We start from the raw sequence: 20,631 nt of genomic DNA on the forward strand, positions 1-20,631 counted from the left end.
ATTCACCAGAATGATACCGGGGCTAAAAGGGTTCAATTAGGAGGACTGGTTGCATAGACTAGGGTTGTATTCCCTTGAATACAGAAGATTAACGGGTGATATAACTTGTTTTTTTATTCATTCCCGGGATGTGGGCGTCGCTGGCAAGGCCAGCGTTTATTGACCATCCCTAATTGCCCTCGAGAAGGTGGTGGTGAGCCGCCTTCTTGAACCGCTGCAGTCCGTGTGGTGAAGATACTCCCACAGTGCTGTAGGTGGAGAGTTCCAGGATTTTGACCCAGCGACAATGAAGGATCAGCGATATATTTCCAAGTCAGGATGGTGTGTGACTTGGAGGTGGTGGTGTTCCCATACAGCTGCTGCCATTATCCTTCTAGGTGGAATAGGTTGCGGGTTTGGGAGGTGCTGTTGAAGAAGCCTTGGTGAGTTGCTGCAGTGCATCTTGTAGATGATACACACTACAGCCACGGTACGCTGGTGGTGGAGGGAGTGAATGTTTAAGGTGGTGGATGGGGTGCCAATCAAGCGGGCTGTTTTGTCCTGGATGGTGTCGAGCATCTTGAGTGTTGTTGGAGCTGCACTCATCCAGGCTAGTGGAGAGTATTCCATCACACTCCCTACTTGTGCCTTGTAGATGGTGGAAAGGCTATGGGGAGTCAGGAGGTGAGACACTCGCCACAGAATACCAGCCTCTGTAAAATACACATTTCTTCAAATTTCTCACCCTTCAAATGCATGTTCGATGGAAGCACAAACCCAGTGTACACACATCCTAAGCCATCAAAATATCAAGTCAGCACTAACTGGTGCTCACATTTATCTCACAACAACTTGCATTTATATAACGCCTTTAATGTAGTAAAACGTTCTAAGGTGCATCACAGGAGTGTTATCAAACAAAATTTGAGACCGAGTCGGATAAGGAGATATTAGGACAGGCGACTAAAACCTTGGTCGAAGAGGTAGGTTTTAAAGAGCGTCTTAAAGGATGAGAGAGGTGGAGAGGTTTAGAGAGGGAACTGAAGGCATGGCTGCCAATGGTAGAGCGATGAAAATCGGGGACATGCAAGAGGCCAGAACTGGAGGAGCATACAGATCTCTGAGGGTTGTAGGGCATGAGGAGGTTACAAAGATAGGGAGGGGTGAGGCCATGGAGGGATTTGAAAACAAGGATGAGAATTTTAAAATCGAGGCGTTGCCTGACCGAGAGCCAATGTAGGTCTGCGAGCATGGGGGGTGATCGGTGAACGGGACTTGGTGCGAGTTAGGACACGGGCAGCCAACGGTCACTTACAAAGATGCTCTGAAAAAGCCGGTGTGAACAACTGGAAAGAAGAACTACATACTGGTGAGAATGCACTGGAATGAAGCTGTATGAGGCATGATCATGCTATGGACAAACAACGCCCTGTACCCACAAGTGGTTCAAACCCAAGGCCCACGGCTGTCCCACTTAGACACAATTGTCTAACATGTATTATATTACAACATAGGCATCAAGCATATGTGCTTGAACCCAAAACACTTGATAATGAAAAACACCTAAATTATAGACCATGTAAAAAACTCTTTCCAGCCAGCCACCTTTAGCAGGAACAGGATTACAGTTTGCAGTCCAAGCAATTGTAATGTAACTAATGGATAGTCAAAAGGTTGCCAAATATAGTACAATGATCTGATGAGAAATACAAACAGAAAAAGCTAGAGAAACTCAGCAGGCCAGGCAACATCTGTGAAGAGAGAAACAGTTAACGTTTCAGGTCGATAACCTTTTGTCAGAACTGGAAAAAAGCAGGAAATGGAACAGATTTTTAAGCAAGTGTAGAGGCTGGGAATGGGGGGAGGGGGTGAAAGAACAAAAGGGAAGGTCTGTGATGGGATAGAAGGTGGAAGAGGTTAAGAGACATTAAGAGGTATTCAAGGCAAAAGGAGATGGTAATGGGACAGGTTCAGAGACAAAGTCTGGCTCTGGATGAAGTGTAAATTGTGCAGAATGAAAGACAGCTGCCATGTGGGAGAGAAGAAAAAAAAGACAGAGTGTGGATAAAATATATATATAGGTCTGAGTGGGAGTGGAGCGGTGAGTTAAAGTGACAGGCGACCGGAAGCTTGGGGTCCCCCTTACGGACTGAACGGAGGTGTACTGCAAAGAGGTCACCCAATCTGCGTTTGGTCTCCCCAGTGTAGAGGAGACCACATCGTGAGCAGCGAATACAGTATACTAAATTGCAGGAAGTACAAGTAAATCGCTGTTTCACCTGGAAGGAGTGTTTGGGGCCCTGGACAGTGGGAAGGGGCGAGGTATAAGGGCAATATTACAATAGCAAAATACTGCAGATGCTGGAAATCCGAAATAACAACAGAAAATGCTGGAAAAACTCAGCAGGCCAGGCAACATCCGTGGAGAGAAATTAGAGTCGACGTTTCGGGTCGAAACCCTTTTTCAAAACTGGAAAGGAAATGAAATAGATTGAAAGGAGGGCTGGGAGAGAACAAAAGAAGTGAATAGACATTAAGAGGTATTCAAAACGAGACGAGATGGTGATAGGACTAGTAAAGAGACAAAAGACGGCTCAGATTAGGTGTGAAATGTACTGGCAGAATGAGAGACAGCTGCCATGTGTAAAAAAAAGAGGGCGGGGGGGAAACCCAAAACAAAGGGGTGGGAAAAAAAAAGTAAAAATGTAATAGGGGCCGAGGTTATGATCTGAAATTGTTGAACTCGATATTGAGTCCGGAAGGCTGCAGAGTGCCTAATCGGAAGATGAGGTGCTGTTCCTCGAGTTTACACTGAGCTTCCGTGGAACAATGCAAGAGGCCAAGGATGGTGAGGTCCGAGTGGGAATGGAGCGGTGAATTAAAATGACAGGCGACCTGAAGCTCAGGGTCACCCTTACGGACTGAACGGAGGTGTTCCGCAAAGCGGTCACCCAATCTGTGATTGGTCTCCCCAATGTAGAGACCACCACATCGTGAGCAGTGAATACAGTATACTAGATTGCAAGTACAACAAGTAAATCGCTGTTTTACCTGGAAGGGGTGTTTGGGGCCCTGGACAGTGGGAAGGGGGGAGTTATAGGGGCAGGTGTTACATCTCCTGCACTTGCACAGGAAGGTGCCAGGCGAAGGGGAAGGGGTGCTGGGGGTGATAGAGGAGTGGACTAGGGTGTCTCGGAGGGAGCGGTCCCTACGGAATGCTGAAAGGGGAGGGGAGGGGAAGATGCATTTGGTGGTGGGATCACTTTGGAGGTAGCGAAAATGGCGGAGGATGATCCTTTGAATGTGGAGGCTGGTGGAGTGAAAGGTGAGGACAAGGGGAACCCTATCATGGTTACGGGAGGGAGGGGCAGGGGTGAGAGCAGAAGTGCGGGAGATAGAACGGACACGGTCGAGGGCCGTGTCAACCACGGTAGAGGGGAATCCTTGGTTGAGGAAAAAGGAAGACATGTCGGAAGCACTGGTATGGAAGGTGGCATTGTCAGAGCAGATGCGGCGGAGACAGAGAAACTGGGAGAATGGAAGAGAGTCCTTACAGGAGGCGGGGTGGGAGGAAGTGTAGTCCAGGTAGCTGTGGGAGTCAGTGGGCTTGTAGTGAATGTTTGTCAATAACTTATCCCCAGAGATGGAGGCGGAGAAGTCGAGGAAGGGAAGGGAAGAGTCGGAGATGGACCATGTGAAGGTGAGGGAAGGGTGGAAATTGGAAGCAAAGTGAATGAAATGATCTAGTTCAGGGCGAGAGCAGGAAACGGCACCGATACAGTCATCAATGTACCGGAAAAAGAGGTGAGGGAGAGGACCCGAGTAGGACTGGAACAAAGTGTTCCACATATCCCACGAAAAGGCAGGCATAGCTAGGACCCATGTGGGTTCCCGTAGCAACACCGTTGATTTGGAGGAAGTGAGTGGAGTCAAAGGAGTTGTTGTTCAATGTGAGAACAAGTTCAGCCAGGCGGAGGAGGGCGGTGGTGGATGGGGATTGGTTGGGCCTCTAATGATCTGATGAGGCCTGAGGTCATTATTAAGCTGATCTATTATGTATCAACAACAGTCTAACTTAGCTTGAAAGCCTCTCAATGTAATGCAAAAACAATTAAGTTGCTAACTTCTTACAAACGATTCTGCGTCATTCCCACAGCTAAAATAAAATAAAGATATTGCAGCAATGAAGAGAGCAGTGGCAACTTGCCCCCTGCGGTGAGTTGTCCAAAGACAGGCGGGGTCAGAAGATGAGCAAAACTCGAACAAGAAACTAATGAGATGAACATAAAAAGAGCAAAATGGAAGAGAAGAATAAGGGAAACAAAGTAAGAACAAGAAGGAGTGAAAGAAAGAGACAAGTCTTACTATGGACAGCCATTCCTCCAACTTGCTCTTACATTTTTGTATAAGTGCAACGTTTTTGGTTAAAAGTAGAACTCTCCCGTTGAGGTACTTTCGCTCCTTATGATGAGCCCTTGCATCATACACCAACCCCAACTGACACGGCAATTCATCTTAGAGGGTCCTGAGCATTAATCCGTGCACTGCTATTTAATGGCATAGAGCACAGAAGGCGGCCATTCGGCCTATCGTGCCTGTGCTGGCTCTTTGAAAGAGCTATTCAATTAAATATTGCAAGTTCAGGCCTCTGGACCAGATGGTGAGGGAGGTGGAAGATCAGGAGGGGATCCCGGGGGAGGGAGATCAGGGCTAGGGGGAGGGAGATGTTGGAGCGGGGACGTGATGCAGGGGGGCCCTTAGCCCAACGCCTGTTTCAAGGGTGGGTAAAGGACACCTCTTGTTTGTCCTTACCCATACCCAATATGGCAGGCAGCACTTCCGGTTGGTAGTGTGGGCGGACTTCATGTCTGCCATTTTGGAGCCTCAGGGGGTTGCATAGCCCCTGAAGAACAGGGTCTATGCGGTCCAATTTAATCCCCATTAGCTGCCCTGCACCAAGACAGCTCTTAAACAAGCCAGTAGGAAGTCCACAACAGCAGCTGAGAGAGACTCGGTCAATGTTCTCTTTGTGGAGAAGTACCTCACCTCTGCTAAGCACCTCAGAAAGGTCTGACCAACATCCAGAACTGGTGCGAGTAATGGCAAACATAAATATATTCCCCCAGTACTCCAACACAATCCAAATTTTGAAATATATATATTGAACATTTTACATCTGCTCTCACTTCCTATCTGTGCGGCTTGACTTCCCGTGGTCACACGTTTTGGGGGTAATCTTAATCTAACCCACCCAGTGGGAACGGACGCCCGTTTTACATCCCACCTGACTTTACACTCTATTGAAGCCCACCAATTTTTCCCCATGGTAACTGAAAATTCTCAGATCCAAAATAAGTGTTTAACCAAATTAAAGAATTCCAAAACTCGCATATTTTAAAATAACATGATTAAATTTATTCACCGAATTGTCGTGTGTGGCTTTTATTGCCGTCATTAAAGTTTTTACTTCAAGCCGCTCCCAACAGCCTGGGCTTGATGTTGATATTTTTGCACAAAACTATGATACTCTGGGCTGAATTTGTACTGTGCAGTTTCCCAGGTTGTATCAGTGCTGTTCAGTCGGTGATATCGAGGAATATTTTAGCTTTACTTTCTAGCAGTCTCTGGTCAAATATTTTTCAAAATTATTAGGAGAAAAGCTACAGGGCAAATTTGAAAAGCTTTACTAAGGTCAAATTCATACGAGTGCTTTTTCAAAAATATGTGACCTTGTTTTACATTCTATAAACCTTAGAAAGTGAGAAGAGGGAAAAGAGAGAGAAAACAGGCACACCTTTCTGGAAAATCAGAACTTTAAACTTTGTCAAAACAACAAAGCACCCAAACTGAAATTAATTAACCGCAGAAGGTACAACACGAGCATCTTATGACCTATGTACGTCTGTTATTTGAAATGGGAGAATGAAGGATTGGTCTGCCTTTTTAAAGAAACACCATTTCCTGGTATAAAAGGCCTTCGATTAGGTATTCATGACTAATTCAAAGAATGTGGAGTCACAGGACAGATAGCAAAATGGATAGCAAGCTGGCTAGAAAACAGAAAGAGTAGTGGTTAAGGGCAGCTACTCAGACTGGCAAAAGGCAAGAAGTGGTGTTCCACAGGGATCATTGTTGGGACTGTTCACAATTTACATTAATGATTTGGACTCGGGAATCAGAGTATATTTCTAAATTTGCAGACAACACCAACTTGGGGGAGGGGTGTAGTTAATACAAAGGAAGAATGTGACAAAAATACAAAGAAGACATTAATAAACTTGCAGAATGGGCGTGGAAATGGCAAATGAATTTCAATATAGCTAAGTGTGAGGCAGTGCATTTTGCTAGAAAGAAAAAGGTCATTTGTTGCTTGGATAGTAAGTGTCTAAATGGGGTAGAGGAGCAAAGGGATCTGGGGTACAGATACACAAATCACTAAAAGTAGGTGAATAAGACCATAAAAAAGCAAACCAAGTACTGTACTGGAGTTCACTGCTAGAGCGATAGAATTGAAAAGCAGAGAAGTTGAATAGAACCTTGGTTAGACCACACTTGGAGTACCGTGAACAGTTCTGGTCTCCATATTATAAAAAGGACATAGAGAAGGTACAAAAAAAGATTTACTAGAATGATACCAGAACTGAAAAGTTATAGTTATCAAGATTGAACAGGCTGGGGCTCTTTTCTCTAGAAAAGAGAAGACTGAGGGGTGACCTGATAGAGGTCAAAGGGTTTGATAGGTTAGATGTGGAGACACCAAAACTACAGGCCATAAATATAAGATATCAGTAATAAATCCAACAGGGAATTCAGGAGAAATTTATTTACTCAAAGAGTGGTAAGAATGTGGAATGTGCTACCATAAAGAGTAGTTGAGGCAAATAGCACAGATGCGTTTAAGGGAAAGCTAGATAGGCACATGAGGGAGAAAGAGATAGCAGGTATACTGATAGGGTGAGATAAAGAGGGGTGGGAGGAGGCTCATGTGGAGCATAAACACCGGCATAAACCAGTTGGGCCGAATGGCCTGTTTCTGTGCTGAAGACTCAATGTAGCTTTTGACATCAACTTCATCACAATAGGTCAATAAAATTGTAATAGTTCAACTTCTAAACTACTTGCAAGACATAATTTTGTCCCTCTCCATTTCCATACAGAACCATCAAATGAATGCAAATCCAAAATTTAGGTAATGCAATGTGATAAGGACCACTCAGTGCATTTTCAGGGTAATCTTATCATTTCCCTCCATTTCATTTTCATGTTTTGTACATGAGCAAGCCAAATAAAATATCACACTTTAAAAAAGATCGAAGTTCAGCTCCATGTCATTCCAGACCTCCAGCGTGCAAGTGAATGACTACCATTGAAAAGGACTGTAAGCCAAATGGATAGTGGGGAATTACAGGTCTAACGGATCCAGCATTTACCACAGTATGACGTCCAAAAAGCCTTATATTGCTGCAGTTTAAATCGAATTTGATAAAGCAGAGATGACAGATGGTGTTAACTGACACGTTGTGTCCAGCATGGTCAATCTAATGCTGTAAAAAACAGTATCACAGTCCTGAGCAAGTGCTCTATTTGAATTAGGCAAATACACTTTGTGAAATGGTCTTACTGAAGAATCAAATATGGTTTTCTGCAATTGCAAATCACTTTCTAACTGGGACAAAGTGTGTCAATTTTGACATATGGCAATATCAACAGATGCCAACAAAGCACCAATATATATTGGAAGTACTCACTCACTTTCAGATCTATAATAAAAATTTTAAAAAAGAACGTGATACCCAAGACTAGTTTCAAGCCAGCAATCATGTAGTAACATAGTACCTGTGGGCAGGAGAATATCATTGATCCATTTAGCCTATCCTTCCAAGCCTACCTCATCAGTTTCCTTACTGTGATTCAGGAGTTAAACGCCATGTATCCCTTTTACTAACAGGGATTCCAATTGTTTTTTAAGACTGGCTATGGCTTTCTGCTGCACCACTCCAGTTGACTATCTGTTCCACAATTGTATCGCCCACTTACTAAAAAAAATGCTGCTTAATTTCTCTTATTTTTTAAACAGCGTTAACTCTTTGTCCGTGTATTCTGTCATTGATGTGCAAAGACCTCCACAATGAAGATTAATTATTGTGACTTAATCATTAATTACCAGTAAACAGTTGCTGTAAAGTACTACTTACCAAAAATTTTCAACAAGTTATCCCAAATTTCTGCCTATCTTTCCCGCCGCTCCATGACTGAACCTCTCCAATCAGGTTTCCGTCCGTCACAGCACTGAAACGGCCCTTATCAAAGTCACAAATGACATCCTATGTGACTGTGACGGTGGTGAACTATCCCTCCCCATCCTTCTCGACGTGTCTGCAGCCCTCGAGACGGTTGAGTACTCGATTCTCATCCACTGACCAGCTAAGTGGGACTGCCCTTGCCTGGTTCCGTTCTTATCGATCCAGTTGTAACCAGAGGTTCTCCTGCAATGGCATCTCTTCCTGCTCCTGCACTGTTACCTCTGGAGTCTCGCCAAGGATCGATCCTTGGCCCCCTCCTATTTCTCATCTACATGCTGCACCTCGGCGACATCATCCGGAAATACATGTACGCTGACGACATCCAGCTCTACCTCACCACCACCTCTGTGTTGTCAGGCTGCTTGTTCGACATCCAGTACTGGATGGGCTGAAATTTCCTCCAATTAAATATTGGGAAGACGAAAGCCATTGTCTTTGACCCCCGCCACAAACTCTGTTGCCTCCCCACCAACTCCCTGGCCACTGTCTCAGGCTGAACCAGTCTGTTCGCAACCTCGGCACCGTATTTGACCGTGAACTGAGCTTCCAATCCCATATCCTCTCTATCATTAACACCACCTTCTTCCACCTCTGTATCAGCAAGTCTCCACTCCTGCCTCAACTCATCTGCTGCTGAAACCCTCCTCCATGCCTTTGTTACCTCTAGACTCGACTATTCCAATGCTCTCCTGGCCAGCCGCCCACTTTCCACCCTCCGTAAACTTGAGCTCATCCAAAACTCTGCTGCCCATGTCCTAAAATGGACCAAGTCCCGTTCACCCATCAGCTCTGTGCTTGCTGACCTACATTGGTTCCTGGTCCCCGAACGCTCCGATTTAAAAAATTCTCATCCTCGTGTTCAAATCCCTCCATGGCCTTACCCCTGCCTATCTCTGAAGCCTTCTCATCCCCTACAACCCTCCGAGAACTCTGCCTTCCTCCAATTCTGGCATCTTGAGCATCTCCGATTTCCTTCGCCCCACCACTGGCAGCCATGCCTTCAGCTGTCTAGGCCCTAAGCTCTGGAATTCTCTCCCTAAACCTCTCCGATGCTCTCTCCTCCTTTCCAAGACTCCTTAAAACCTACCTCTTTGACCAAACTTTTGGTCAGCTGTCTTACTGTCTCCTTCGTTGGCTTGGTGCCAATGTTGTGTCTGATAACACTCCTGTGATGCACCTTGGAGTGTTTAACTATGTTAAAGGTGCGATATAAATGCAAGTTGTTGTTGTCATTCTTTCGTCATATATAAATATCTATCAGAATTGTAGAACTATATCCCCATTCTCCCCTCCTCTTTCTCATGTATTTAAAAAGTGGGCTAGGGAGACAAATGGAGTTTTTGTCCTTCATAAGTCCTCCCTTTAACCAGCCTTGTCAACATAACTCATCTTACAAGACATTTCATTAACTTTTAAAAATTATACTGGGGCAACTGAAAGTCTCCAGTGATGTGACTTAAACGTCAGTAGACATGAAGATTTGCAATTGGGTTGCCTGGAAGCTCATGGCGCCAGTTAATGCCACTTCTGAAAAAAAGCAGTAGCAAAGAAAGACTTGCATTTATATAGCGCCTTTCACGACCACCGGACGTCTCAAAGCGCTTTACAGTAAATTAAGTACTTTTGAAGTGGAGTCACTGTTGTAATGTGGGAAATGTGGCAGCCAATTTGCACACAGCAAGGTCTCACAAACAGCAATGTGATAATGACCAGATAATCTGTTTTTGTTATGTTGGTTGAGGGATAAAGTTGAGTAAGCAGGTGAAGTGCACAGAAACTCCAACACACCACGCCACTGCAAGCTTGAAATGGGGTTTTTTGTCCATGATTGCCCACGCAACGACTTCTTGATCTCAGCTGGGAGCAGTGACGTCCCCTCAGAGGACCAAAGAAATCAGGTAGGAAGATACCTCGAGTTCTCTGGCACAAATCCAGTTGGCTAGCTAAGAACCCCATTAACAGAAGTCCAGGAGGTGTCCTCCCAATCCTTATGATCAAAGAGTACAGCGTCGTTTGAGGAAGCATAAAATCAAGGCTGGAAAAAACAAACTTAACGCATGGCAGTATAGGATAGGGAACCATAAAACTGGGGTTTCGAGTATAAAACGTGAAAGTGATGTGTTGGCAATTGTGGCTCTGGCATCACTGACTTCAATGGGAATTAATACATTTACTGATTAGCAAACATCACAAAATCAACAATAAGAACCACTCCGTGCAGAAAAATACACTGAAACCGCAGGATGTGACTCTGCACCCAAGATTCCACATGCATCAGGTTCCCAATTTCAGGCATGCCATTGTGAAGAGACATGAGTGCAGACCAAGCACTTACCCACCTGGGGGAGGGAGAAGAGAATTACTTGGGATTGTTCAATTGTGTAGCTTCGGATGGATTGTGGCGAGCATTAGACTGGAGATCGGATCCATTGTTTGCCTTAACAGCCAGGGCTCATACATGGTAAAGGGGGCAAAAAGAGGAGAAAGGAAAAATACAAAACAAATATAAAGTTGTTTGTAAAATGGCAGAGGGAGAAGTAACTTGGGGAAAAAAATTAACATGGTTTCCAGTCCTAAGTTACTGCGACCCGGAATAACTATTCAACAATAGGAATAATACCAATATTGGAATTTCACTCCTATTGTGATAAACGTTAGCAAAAGGAACCAAAAATATAGCAATCAGCTCATAAATACTGTGCCAGGTAAAGCAGGTTATCCTCACACAAAATCTGGACTTCCACAGTACAGGCCTTTGACAGTCTGAAGTGCTGCTGCATTTCCTTCACTTTGTACCTAATGTAACATTTTTCACAGTAAGCAACCACTGATCGTCATTTATAACAGCAGGCACTCATCAGTGGCTAAGCTCCAGCACAGCTATCCAAGCGGAATATCTTTGTACTCCCTAGGAAAAGTAAGGTAGTCTGGTAGGAACAGGAGTGAATGATGCCTCCCATCTCTTGCTGGCTTCTGGTGCCAAAATCCAGGATGTTCCCAATTACACCAGAAGCCAACTTCTTTAGTTCAGGCATATTATAATAGCTCCATCAAAAGTTACTAATCATGGAATGATCATCTCAAAATGTATAGTGCAACACAATGATGTGAATCACTGCACAATAATTGTGGAGCATGCAAACATAAACCAGAATGAAGTTGCAATTATACTGCAATCACATGTTCAGCAAGGGAGACAAAAACAGATGCATTTTTTAAAAATTCGTTTATGGGATGTGGGTGTCACTGGCAAGGCCAGCATTTATTGCCCATCCCTAATTGCCCTCGAGAAGGTGGTGGTGAGTCGCCTTCTTGAACTGCTGCAGTCCGTGTGGTGAAGGTACTCCCACAGTGCTGTTAGGGAGGAAGTTCCAGGATTTTGACCCAGCGACAATGAAGGATCAGCGATATACTTCTAAGTCAGGATGGTGTGTGACTTGGAGGTGAACTTGGAGGTGGTGGTGTTCCCATGCGCCTGCTGCCCTTGTCCTTCTAGGTGGAAGAGGTCGCGCGTTTGGGAGGAGCTGCCAAAGAAGTCTTGGCGAGTTGCTGCAGTGCATCTTGTAGCTGGTACACACTGCAGCCACGGTACGCCGGATGGTGGAAGGAGTGAATGTTTAAGGTGGTAGATGGGGTGCCAATCAAGCAGGCTGCTTTGTCCTGGATGGTGTCGAGCTTCTTGAGTGTTGTTGGAGTTGCACTCATCCAGGCAAGTGGAGAGTATTCCATCACACTCCTGACTTGTGCCTTGTAGATGGTAGAAAGGCTTTGGGGAGTCAGAAGGTGACTCACTTGCCGCAGAATACCTAGCCACTGCCCTGCTCTTGTTGCCACATTATTTATGTGCTGGTCCAGTTAAGTTTCTGGTCAATGGTGACCCCAAGGATGTTGATGGTGGGGGATTCAGCGATGGTAATGCCATTGAATGTCATGGGGCGGTGGTTAGATTCTCACTTGTTGGAGATAGTCATGTGCCAATCAAGCAGAATGCTTTGTTCTGGATGGCATTGAGCTTCTTGAGTGTTGTTGCAGCTGCACCCATCCAGGCAAGTGAAGAATATTCCATTACACGTCAGACTTGTACCTTGTAGGTGGTGGAGAGGCTTTGGGGAGTCAAGAGGTGAGCCACTGGCCTGCTCTAGTGGCCACAGCATTTATGTGGCTAGTCCAGTTGAGTTTCTGGTCAACGGTGGCCTCAGGATGTTGATGGGGGATTCTGCAATGGTAATGCCATTGAATGTCAAGGGAAAGTGGTTAGACTCTTTCTTGTTGGAGATAGTCATTGCCTGGCACTTGTGTGGCACAACTATTACTTGCCATTTATCAGCCCAAACCTGGATGTTGTCCAGGTCTTGCTGCACGCCAGCATGGACTGCTTCATTACGTGAAGAATTGCAAATGGAGCTGAACAATGTACTCATCAGCGAACAACCCCACTTCTGACCTTATGAAGGAGGGAAGGTCATTGATGAAACAGTTGTAGTTCGGCCAAGTATACTGTCCTGCAGTGATGTCCTGGGGCTGAGATAATTGCCCTTTTACAGCTACAATCATCTTCCTTTGTTTTAGGTATGACTCAAGCCATGGGCGAGTTTTTTTCCTAATCCCACTGACTTTAATTTTATTAGTGGTGCCAACTCAGTCGAATGCTGCCTTGGTGTCAAGGGCTGTGACACTCGAGTCACCTCTGGAATTCAAGTCTTGTGTCCATGCTTGGACCAAGATTGTAATGTGGGAGGTGCCCTACATCTACTTAATAAGGCCACTGTAAAACCTGACCCATCTCCTTCAAAATGTTCATCATCATTGCAAGTTTTAAAATATGGTTTTTTGGCTTAGTGAGGACCCTGATATTATCTGATTTTCCCCGTCACTGAAAATCCAAGACAAATTTATAGTTGCAGAAACTGTTAAATGTCTTTATTGATGAAGGAGTCTTAATGCATAGCAATTGTTTTATTCGATGGGGTTATAGATGAACCCGAACAACCTTCTACTGCACCTCACCCATTCTTCCTCCAAAACACTATTATCTTGTAACTGATAATCGAGCAAGTCATCCTTACAAGTCCCTCCAAGTGAGACTGTCAATTTACGGTCAGTTTTGTGCTGTGAACTGAATTGACACTACCCAAACTTGTTTCACTTCAGAGTCGAAGGCCAAAAGAAGAAGAAATTAACTCCATCAGTCTGGGCTGCATTCAATTCCACCTCCCAGAGGTTAAAGGACAATTGCTTCCCAGTCCTAATTAATTTAGAGTCTTATAATACAAAAGTGTATTCAACATCAAAAAAATAGACAACCTAAAAAATTGCTTTTCCATGAAAAAAACTTATCTTGGTCAGGAAGGAATTGCTATTTTTGCACTAAGTGTGACACGCCATTTCTATAATCAGTAAATTCAGCCACAAAGCAGTTGAGCTTTGGATTCAATGACTATAATGGATGGTAGCCCCATGAGTTGTATAAATATCGTACCTAGGGACCATGCTATTTATACACTGAGAACTGTTGAACAAAGCAGGCATTTATATGTATTCAAACTCTTGCTCCAGCGTCGTTTTTAAATACCTTTCGATATGTAACTCTCCATTTTTCACTGGCCTCTCTAGGCTGTACACCTCTTGCACCGAGTTCTTCATCAATGCCACTCTGAGCCGGCTAGTTGGGCACTAGCACAATTGAGCCAAGTCTCCTCGGATATCCCTCTGCCAAAGTAGGAAAGTACTTGTTGCTTCATTTGTTACCTCCCCACAGCAGCATGCCTGAGATTGGCAATTCAGTGGCACAGAGGAAATCTAACCTGTGTGCCCACAGCTGCAACACTCCTAATATGCAAGTGAATTTTACTATGAATGCTCACTTCGTGGAAAGGAAATTGCACCTGACAATCAGCAATAGGGTCCAATGCTTGCCACGGCCAAGATTTATGGCCCCAGAGGACGCATCACTTGATCTGTCACATGGTCACTTATAAAAGATGACTAAACAATACGAGAAGAATTGAATTCATTGTAACGCCAATGTTAATGTGCAAATCAGCCAGCAAATTCAGGTGACTAAGAGATACGCCGTGAATTGTGAATCTCCAGAACCTGGTGGCTGATTTACGCCGTTCCACCATTTGCTTTGCACAAACAGCATCTCGCCCTTAGCCTCCCCATTATTCTTAAGAATTTGCTGGATTTGCACATTAATTGCCCATTAAACTCACCACAAAAAGTTAGCGCTGGTAATTAAGAGCGCAAGTACCCTTTTAACGAGGTGATAATTGTTAATGCAATGCCAATCAACCTCTCTGGCCAAGAAAGGGAACAATTTAAACTGTTCAGTCTCATTTCCGCATGTACTCAATTGTTGTTAGAGATGTAAACTTTTTTTTAAAATATATATTTTCCTTTCTGTCTCTTTATCCAATCTTTCTTTCCCTCTCTGAATTTCTCTTTCTGTACCTAATTTGACACCTCATTCACCCTGCTTCTCAGTCTTTCCTCAGTTTCCATCTTAATCCTTAAATCTCATTGGTTAAGGAGATAGACTGTTGGTCCCAGAGTTCAGTAAAGTCCCAGCTGCCCTGTTGCCACACCATTATCAACTCGCACTGCCAGAAAGTTATGCCGCAAAATAATTTTGAAAAAAAATCTAACGAACGCCGTATACTGCGAGGTGCCCCGCTTCAGCAAGATTTGACCCATTGTATAAAACAATGCTCTTTAAGGCACCAAATCCTCCAAGTGTGTGAATGCCTTACTATTCACTCAAAACCGATTATAGACATTTTGGGTGCACTAACTGATATGGATTATTTCATAACAAGTCAGTCTGTGGATATGCAATATAATGGAAAATCACAACACTACATTGAGCAATAGCTCTTATTCTGTGATGGTAGCCAATGCAATTGCTGCCTGCAATCTATTTCAATAGCAGCCTCTTCAAGTCAAGTTTCTCAACTTGGAATTGCTTTCCCTCGGGTCAAGGTTCATTCTAGACTTTTCACTAACCTCGCCCTATTTATAAAACTTTTTCAAGCAAGATACTGCAGAACTAGAAAGAACCTTAGTTTCCCCAAAAGGGAAATTGACGAGTCTTCCAAACTGCAGACATTACAAAGAAGCCGACAGCTGCACAGGATCACTGCCTGGAGGAAAGGCCTCCCACCCAAGACTTCTTGCTTGGCATGGAGGCAAGCAGCACTCTACCAGCCCACAGGAACAATTAATATCTTAGTCTGGAGAGGTTTCCCCAGCATCAAAGATGCCGTTATACCTGATATACCCAACTACGGTATATCAGCAATTTCTCAGAGACCTCATTGCAAGCAGCATCAGCACAAAGAACATGAAGGACATCAAAAGGTACTTCCAGCAGTTTATTGACAAATTTCACACTGCACAACAGGATTATCTCTAGATCTAATACTACCCTCTAGAAACTGGCCATTTCCCCCCAAATTCAATGCAAACTGACCCCATCAGAACAGTTCATCCAGAAAACAGAAATGCACAAGGAAGTACGACCTGGACAACCCACTACCGATGGAGGACAGAGGCTGACTCGTACAACCTCAACTCAGTAACAACTTGTATTTGTATAGCACCTTTAATGTAATAAAACGTCCCAAGGCGCTTCACAGGAGTGTTATCAAAAAAAAAAAAAAACTCACAGCAGAATAAGAAAGAGCCAGCTCACAATTTTGCATCATACATATCTCACTCCCTTACAAACTCCAAACATTTTACCCAACTCAGAGGAGTGCTGGACAAACTGAAGAAAAAAAGGCATACACTAATGCACAATCTGGCACACCGCTACTGCCAGGCCTTCTGGACAGAGTTCCTGGATAGTGGTAAAACCATTACCAGCTTCACCATCCTCCAAACCAAACCCCATACTACTCGGTCTATCATCAGTAGGACAAGAAACTTCTGCCACTCACAGGCTGGAGCACTCGTACTTTGACCAATGAGTAGATGCATCCCTCAAATGGGTTCATAAGCCAAAACCCCATTCAATAAATGTAAGCAAGGCACCCGTGAGACACTGACTAATCAAAACGAGTGCTGCACAGCTATGGTTGGAGCTCGCGAAGCACCAAGAGATGTGGACAATCTTGTTATAAGCACATGCTCCTCCCCAACCCCACCACAACCATCCCCACCAACATTCCCACTAAGCTGTGCAGCCGCGGTCTGGAGGTCGTGCGCAGGCAGCTCACCAGCTTTTACATGGATGAAACCACGCATGCTCGAAAATTTGAATGGGCTGCGCAGCCAGATAAGAGGGACCGCGCACAGAAAAAAATTAGAGGGAACATTGCTCATCACAAGCTTCTGCGGCATGAGGGATTCTGGGACTGCTCAATGAACAGCAGACTCCCAGTATCCCACTTTCTTCCTAAAAGCACATAATCCACAATGATACTTTAGTCAAGTACTCCGGTAGTGCTGCATTTTTTTTTTAAATTTGTTCTTGGATGTGGGCGACTAGGCTGCATTCAATGTCCATCCCTAGTTGCCTTAGAATACGGCAAGAGAGCCCCAGGTGGGCAGAGGAAACGCTTCAAGGACACCCTCAAAGCCTCCTTGAAAAAGTGCAACATCCCCTCCGACACCTGGGAATCCCTGGCCCAAGACCGAACAAAGTAGAGGAGAAGCATCCGGGAAGGCGCCGAACACCTCGAGTCTCTTCACCGGGAGCAAGCGGAAGCCAAGCGCAAACAGTGGAAGGAGCGCACGTCAACCCAAGCACCCCACCCACCCGCCCCTTTAACCACCATCTGCCCCACTTGTGACAGAGACTGTAGGTCCCGCATTGGACTCATCAGTCACCTGAGAACTAATTTTTAGTGTGGAAGCAAGTCATCCTCGGTTCCGAGGGACTGCCTAAGGAGGCAGTGGCGGCGGCCTTTTGTACAGCCAGATGGTTTCACAGGTCAGAGGGCATTTAAAGTGAACCACATAGCTTAGACTAGTTACATGTGAGCAAAACCAGATAGTTTCACTTCCCTGAAGGGCATTAGTAAACCAGTTGTATTTTAGAATAAATATAAAGTTGGTTTGAATTCAATTTCACAGCTTGCCAATGATAGGATATAAACTCATGACCTCTGTTGAGCCCAGTACATTAACCACTACATTAGCATATTGTTGGAGATGCCGCTTTCAAATGAGACACTAAATTGAAGCCACATCTGATGTTTCAGGTGAACTAAAAAGATTGCATGCCTATATGTGAAATGCAGGGAGTTTTCCCAGTGTCCTGGTCAACATTCCTCACTCAACCAGCACAATCAAATACAGATCATGGACATTCATTCAATTTACTGTTTGTGGGATTGTGCTGTTTTACTTCTGAATCTGGAAGACTGGCATCTGTTAGCTGGCTCCTGACATTTACACCATGAAATCTGGCACCCTTATCCTTGCAGTAGATTCAACAGGCCCATGAAAAAGTGGGTCTATGATTCCACAGCTGGGATAAGGAAACTGGATTCTGTAGTCAAATGTCAAAAGTCAGCCCAGGGAATAGAAACTAAGAGAGCATCAATATAAAATTGATTATAGATGGTGATCGGCTTCACGAATAAAACTTTGCTAAAAAAACACCGATAACACATGCAACAGCCAAAATGTTTTATGATACAGGACTCATAGTTATCTATTCACATCATATCTGTAAACTTAAGGCCAATTAGTTTGAGGAAAAAAGGTTTGTTTTTGAATTTTCCTTTTAGTACCTGTGCAATTTCTTTACATTGAAACTAAGGGTACGTGGAGTCTCCGATTATCGTCCACCAATAGGAGAGGGAGCTCCCTGGGGAGAAATGATCAGAATTCCTCTTATACTTAGTCTGACATAATGCGTTTTTAACTTGTGATTGGTCTATTTTGATTATCAGGTATCCAGCATGTTTAAATAAGACCCACGTTTATCCATTTAAAAAATGATATACTCTTGAAAGAAATGTTGACAGACTAACTTCTGCTGATGATCTTGACCCAATACCCTGATCCTTGCTAGTCTCTTGGCCAAGAACTAAACATCAGAGCTGCATGGTGAGCAAATAGTAGCAGGGACTGGATATCCAAACAGATACTGGATCATGGTTAAAAACAATCATTTGCAGAATCACAAATAAAATTCTGAGGGCTAAGTGAACATGTTATTATTGTTGTCATGTTACTGTTATAATTTCACTGAATACTATCTTTATTTTGTTAATTCTGCAAATGATTGTTTTAAAAGTTATAGAATGCAGAATTGTACTCAAGCAAACTTGTAATTTTCAAACCCAATCCTTAAAATGCTATGTGCAAACAACCTCAGTAAAGTGTATGCCTGTCTATTTCAACAATTTCCCTTGACTCCACCAACTGTTAAACGATTCCTAACCCAGCAATTATTCTACCAACATGGAACCAGAAATGGTCCAAAACGCTTGCATCTAATTTTAAAAGAAAACCATCACTGTAACAAAACTGGTGTAGTGTTATAAAAGTTGAACTCACTTAAAAAACAGATGAGAAGAAACACACAGAAGGAACATTAAATACGCCAAAACTTTCTCCACCAAGTAAGCTCTCACTATTTACGAGGGTCACTGGTTAGAACAGAAACAAGCTAACACCCGGACTGTATTCCTGCAAAGCTTTGTCTGACTCAGTTTGGCAGGTACACTGCAACAGACATTGATCTGAGTCACTCTACCTGGGCTGGAGACAGGGTGGAAGGGGGTGATGGAATCAATTTCCAAAGTACTTATTTTTTTCTTAAACAGTACTCTGGAAAGTACTTCAAAACTTAAATTTAAGAAAAGACTTGCAACTACAAAGAGACACTGAGGTTGAGATTGTCAAAAATACAGAACATGCGGTCGAAGTTGATTTTTCTTGTGACTGTTAAAGTTACTTCTTTTTTTGAACAAAGATTCCAAATAAAAATAAGGCAGGTACGAAACAGACAGGCATTTTGCTTTCTCGTGTCAAACATTTCTTCAGGGGCCCATAAGCTTGTCATTGCTACAAAGTTAATCGCAGTAAGGTTATAGCACCCAAAATCCCCTGACCAAAAAAACCCCAAATCCCCAGTACAATAGTAATGAAACAAAACCCCTGAAAATGAACAATAAAGATAAGAACTGACCAAAAGAATGAGAGGGGGCGAGAGAAACACACACCACTGACCTAACATAAAAACATTTATGAAAGGGGGAGTTTTCTCATTACACTTTACCCCAATATTAAAGGCTAAATACTAAGGATAAGGAGATGACAGCAGCCCGCTTACACAGGGAGGGGGGTGCGAGAGAGTTTGCACAACTTCTCCTCAAACAAAGAGGAGCTGGAGGGGAGGAAAGAGCCAGCCAGGCCGGGCCAGGAAGCCTCCATCACACACACACATAGGGCCCGCGGGGAAGTTCGGGCCAGTCTCACAACTTGCTCCGGAGGCTTTGCCGGGAAGGGCCCGGCCGCCATGGCGCCTCTCCTCCACGGGTCCAGGAGAAAGTCTAACCGCAGTCTTACTCTCGGCACATCAACCACCCACCTCCCCGGGCCACGGAGAAACTCGCGACCGTCCCAGAAACTAAGCGGCCTGACCCGGGGCCCGGCTCCGGATCCTGCTCCCGGTCTCTGACTGTCCGCCGCCCCGCCGCCAGCCTCGGCCTCGGCCTCTCAACCACCTAACGGTGATGGCCCGCCGTGTTTCCCGCCCTGTCCTTACCTCAGAGAGTCCGCCGCGGCCTTCATCCCGTCTGCTCAGGCCCCGGGCTCTGCCGCCGACTAGGGCGGGAGGGAGAGACGGGGGGAGGGGAGGGGAGCGGGGCGGGGGGAGGGCCAACACACGCCGGCTGAGGGGGCCGCGGCACCCCGCGACAGTCCAAGCCCCCACACCGCGGCCCGGCACCGGAACACAGATTGATCTCTCTCTCTCTGTTACTGATATCTTCCCCTATTACTGATCTCTCCCTGTTACTGATATCTCCCCCTATTACTGATCTCTCCCTGTTACTGATCTCTCTCTCTTACTGATCTCTCTGTTACTGATCTCTCCCTGTAACTAATCTCTCTCTGTTACTGATATCTCCCTGTTAGTGATCTCTCCCTATTACTGATCTCCCCCTATTACTGAACTCTCTATGTTACTGATCTCTCCCTGCTACTGATCTCTCCCTGCTACTGAACTCTCCCTGTTACTGAACTCTCTCTGTTACTTACTGATCTCTCCCTGTTACTGATCTCTCCCTGTTAGCGATCTCTCTGTTACTGATTTCTCCCAATTACTGATCTCTCCCTGTTACTGATCGCTCCCTATTACTGATTTCTCTCTGTTACTGATCTCTCTCTG

The 20,631-nt window shown here is 44.6% G+C and overlaps 1 protein-coding gene across 2 annotated transcripts in view; it reads right to left on the bottom strand.

The window, feature by feature from the left end:
• socs6a (suppressor of cytokine signaling 6a) overlaps positions 1–20,380 on the bottom strand; it is a 54,481-nt gene extending 34,101 nt beyond the window's left edge. The window contains exons 1-2 of one of the 2 annotated variants that reach the window (XM_085993436.1): positions 20,008–20,380; positions 10,622–10,733 (exon numbers count right to left, since the gene is read on the bottom strand). The gene's annotated coding sequence lies outside the window, so the exon portion shown is untranslated. The remainder of the gene's footprint in view (positions 1–10,621; positions 10,734–20,007) is intronic. The other variant, XM_085993435.1, reaches the window with a different exon arrangement.
• Between the last annotated feature and the right edge of the window lie 251 nt (positions 20,381–20,631).

The sequence above is a fragment of the Somniosus microcephalus genome, chromosome 7, assembly GCF_052327205.1.
Source record: "Somniosus microcephalus isolate GS21.2 chromosome 7, FLI_Smic_1.0, whole genome shotgun sequence".
NCBI classification, from domain to species: domain Eukaryota; kingdom Metazoa; phylum Chordata; class Chondrichthyes; order Squaliformes; family Somniosidae; genus Somniosus; species Somniosus microcephalus.